Here is a 5,000-nt window from a genome sequence, read left to right as displayed (position 1 = left end):
CCTAAGCCTCACAGGCGATTCGGAGAGAATTACTTGGTAGATGTGTCAAGGTTTTTCTTAAAATTACTGGCATCGATCTATTGTTTAAGCCCCTCAGCCAGTAATGCCTCAGTTTCGGTAGATGAAATAAGGAAAACATCAGATTGTGGTCTCCAGAATCCACTTTTCCATTATTTATTACAAACTGAACCTGTACTTTAGAGACCACAATTTGCGGCTAGTGTGCAATTGACAACTGTAAATTTAGTAAAGTGTAATGTGGCTCAAAAGAAAATAAAAGTGTGGTTAGAGTTTGGTTAGTTTGTTCGGTTTTTCTTATCTTATTGCACGTGGCTTGCTTCGAAAGCTTATGGGATCTCCAGGCATGGTACTTAACGAGATCCCTTTTTGGTCTCTTATTCTTAGGTGTTAAAGGCTTCTTACTTTGCAAAATAACGCGATTACGTGAAATTGGCTTGAAATCGCGTACGATCGCGTAATTTGCTTATTCCTGCGTAATCCCACTTTTGCACTTTATTTGAAAACTGTCAGCGGTATTCTTTTTCCTAAGAAAACTCTTTGAAAACCATTCAAAACACGCCATTTGTATCGCGGTCGATTTATCAAAGCTGAAACTATTATTGACCATGCTGTTGACAATAACATTGTTTCTGCGTTCTAACGGAAACATGGCTGACATACCTGGATTCGCTTTGTATCACAAGTCTTTCTTCTCGTGGTTATCTATTCAAGAGCGTTCCGCGGCAATCAGATCGACCTGGCGGTGGCACCGGCATTTTGTTTCATGAATCTTTTGTTGCTTTGTTTGTGGGTGGAACAGAAAATGATTCTTTTGAATCTCTCAGATCTCTGACTGGATGCTGAAAGGCTCTAATCGCTGAATCCGAATTATAGCTCTCTATCGCCCTCCCATCACTTCTATACTTCGGTATTTTTGGATGAGTTTTCCACCTACCTTGAAAATGTTATTATGTGTCCTGAACCGCTGATTATAGCAGGGGTATTCAATTTCCATTTGGACTTCGAGCATAGTAATAATTCAAGAAGATTCAAAGAGTTACTGCAGACTTTTGGTCTCTCTCAATATGTAACGGTGTCCACGCGATCGTGAACCACTCACTACTCAAGAAATCAGGCGTTGAGTTAACTTATAAAAAATTCCGTCTGGTTAGCAATCTGCCTTCATCTCTAAGGTTGTTGAAAAGGCAGTTCTTGCTCAACTGCTTTCACGTTGCGAACGCAATGCTCCTTTACGTAAATTCCAGTCAGGCTTCCGAAAATCCCACGCAACTGAAACTGCCTTGCTTAAGGTTCAAAGCGATATTCTCATGGCTATGGACAAGCACGAAATCACGCTTTTAGTGCTACTCGATTTAAGGACGTTCTCGCCAGAATATACCTTCATCTCTCTTTGAGAGTTAGATCATGTCATAGATCTCGTCTAGAGTTAGATCATATCTCGTTTAGAGAGGTTACAAATTAATCCATCGGAAGTCAGTAAGCAAATCGAAAAAGCCAAAGCTCTACCAAGGGAAGACTTACTTGGCTGACCGAAAGACAAAAAAATCCTTTTTCCTCTTGTGGTCGACTATAACCCTCATTTACCAGTATCTTATATACTGAATTGCCATTGCGTTCCCAGATTTTCCCAAAGGGGTCAATTATTCCCTCTTGCAGAAAACCCAAAAACATAAAATAGATCTTAGCAGGGCCTAAAAGATCCATTTACAGCAATAATAATTATAACACTCCCGCGGGATGTTTTAAATGTAGGAACAAATGCAATCTATGTAAGAATTATCTGGTAGAGAATAAGATCTTTCACAGCGGATGCACAGGTCGTTTTTACTGTATAAGACAAAAATTAAAATGTTGGTCGAAGAATGTCATCTATTTAGTCATCTGTAAAAGATGCAAGGTTCAATACGTAGACTCAACGTGGAACAAATTCAAGGTCAAATTTCGGATACTTAAATCGGCCATGTTGACCAACAAGGCCACGTGGTGAATTGGCCGTCCATTTTAACAAAAAAAGAACAACATATGTATGACTTTGAATTCATTGTCATTGAGAAATTTGATAACGATACCGTTAATAATATGGATAAGGTTTTACTCACAAGAGAGGCTTTTTGGTGCTCGCAGTTATGCACCCTCCAAGCTAACGGCTTGAACAAAAGATCCGAATTTAATTCAAAATATAGAAGAAGGTTAATTAACGGTTGGCATTTTACATATTCATCGGAGTAATTGTGTAACCAGTTGGCTTTCTCTTCAGCGGCGCTCAAAGGCCCTTGTTCATGATTTTGTTAATTTAGCAAAAGTCGGGATTCTCATAAGCCTCATTTAGGGATTTTATTTCAATTATCTATATTTTTCTAGAGGCCCTGGGCGGGGATTTTGTTGTTTTTTGCACCAGCATTATTCCAGAGGCTTCTCTTGGGATTCTGTTTGTGCTCTCTGTAGGGTTACCTGATTGCATGATCTACATACGTCCTTTTGTTTAGCCTTAATTTCGGTTTCGGGAAATAAGGCTTACTTCGGAATAGAGTTAGCTCTTTCTTTTCTCCTTCTTTTTTCTTCAGTTTTTATTTCACGCATTGTTTACTTATTGAGTATTTTTGTAACTTAGATTTGTATCAAATTTTATTTGTACATATTACGTAATACGATTATGTGAAGACACTCCGTTGTCTTACACTTTTTTTCTTACACCTTTTGTCTTATATTTTTGTATAAATAACACAGGATTAATCTTAGTTTTTACCAGGTAATCTCTCTCTCTCTCTCTCTCTTTTTTTTCCCGGCGTTTTTGTTGCCATGTTATTTTAATTAATACTTGAAAAATATTTTTCAAAGTCAAGTGGACTACTGCACGACTGATAAAACAACGCGAATATCAGTCATGCTGTAGCCAACTTGACTTTCATTAATATTTCATAATCAATTTTGACTGATCACGGTCTTCTCTGATCCAAAGCTGTGCAAGACTTAATCGTCCACGGTTTTTGCAAAGGTTTTAAAACTTCAACTTCAATAATGCTTGAAGTAATGCGTGACATATTTCAGTCGCGTTACCTGCGCAGTAACGTTGCGCACAAACAATTACCGCGAATGTCCTTAAGTGCCGCTTTCAACACAATGGACCATCAGATTCTCCTTAATGTCCTTGAAAATGATTTTGGAATTGCTGCTTCAGCCTTGGACTGGTTCGCATCTTATTTGTCCGATCGAAAGCAACGAGTTCTCATCAAAGATCAATCTTCTGGTGATTTTCAATTGAACTGTGGTGACCCACAAGCAACTGTTTGGGTCCCGTTTTGTTCACTTTTTCATGTTTCTGGCTCTATCGCGTAATTTCTAACCGTCTTCTCTCTGTTCATAAGCATGCCGATGACACGCATCTCTATCTCTCGTTCAGGCCAGATAGTGGTTTTTCACAATACCGTGCCCTAGCCGCTATTGAGTCCTGCGTTTCTGATGTCCATGCGTGGCTACTTCCTTTAATCGCCTGCGAATAAACGACTCGAAAACCGAATTTTTAATTGTTGATTCGCGCCAACAATTGTCAAGAATGTTTTAGATATATTTTTGTTCTTTGGAACTCATTTTCAATTCAATGTCCCGTTTTTAGTGTAAACTATGTTTTTGAGAGATTGAAAAGGATTATGAGCGCTATTTAGTCCAAAGCAAGAAGAAGACGGCAACCCTTTGATTTGAGCGCAGTATTGAAGTATATTTGCAGGCTGTGTTATTGTATTGCTTATACGGACGGATTCACTCACTTGCCATATGCATTGGTTTCAAACTGGTTTATTCATCTAATGGAATATTTGTTCAAAATTTGAAAATAGTTACATTTTAATTCTTGATACGGATTCAGTGAAATTAGATAAGCGAGAGTGATAAATAGCCAGAGGTGTCTTGCAGTAAATCCTTTTTGTAGGCAATGAAAGTTTGTCCAAGCTCGGAGTTAATTAAGCGTCCCCTATACTTAGGCGATTTATTTTCTCGTGAATTCGTGATTTAATTGTTGTTGTTTTTTTTATTTGTGATTCGTATTAAAGATGGTAAGATCTTTTCATGTCCACGTGGACCAATTTCTTTTAATTAAACGTAACCCGAGAATAAAGATTCGAATTAAAGGTGATTCATAAACCACTGCGTTTTGCGTGATGAATGTCCGGCCATTTTATTGTTTTGAAAATGTACGCATTGTTTTTGAACGGCTTTTTCTTTAGATGATGCAGTGTAAAGTGTAAAATATGTATAGTTTTCATGCCTAACAAATCTTTGTCCTGTTCCGAAGCAGGGCGACGGCGGCTTTAAAGTTTGGTAAGGCTTGACAACATTTGGTGGGAAAAAAATCACCGTGCGCACTTGTATCACGGAAATGATGACAGATTTCCTCGGAAAATAAACAAAAATTTGCCCAGTGCGTGCGTGACCTTAGAGAGAGGTGAATAGTTCTTCCTTTTTATGTGAAGTGTATGAACTAACTATTGTTCGTTAATTAGAGAAGTAATACAGTCCGACCTCTATTAAGCGGCCACCTATTAAGCGGCCACCCTCCATTAAGCGGGCCAACTGGAAAACATGGACTGGACTCTGGACTGGACTTTGGACTGGACTCTGGACTGGACTCTGGACTGGACTTTATTAAACAAAGCTAATATTTAACCAATAATATAACGATTAACCGCTTCTATTTAATTATTAACCAGCGAGAATGAGAAAGAGAATGGATGTTTTTTTTCAAAGGGAACGTAAACGAAAAATCTAACAATGCTGCCCAGTAACTTTCAATCAAGTCAAGCTACTATTACGTGAATACTGTGGCGACGATATATCTCATGCGTGCGCTGTCTAAAGAATATAAGGAATGTAGTCCAATTCAATATATTCGATAAGTTAAGCGCGATCGCAAAGCGATCGCGCTTAACATGAACTAAAACTATGCAACAGGGAGGGAGCCACAACGCCTTAAAATTATCTTGCTT

Source organism: Montipora capricornis, chromosome 5 (genome assembly GCF_036669925.1).
Source record: "Montipora capricornis isolate CH-2021 chromosome 5, ASM3666992v2, whole genome shotgun sequence".
In the NCBI taxonomy this organism is placed as follows: domain Eukaryota; kingdom Metazoa; phylum Cnidaria; class Anthozoa; order Scleractinia; family Acroporidae; genus Montipora; species Montipora capricornis.
Note: the sequence above shows the minus strand (reverse complement) of the source record.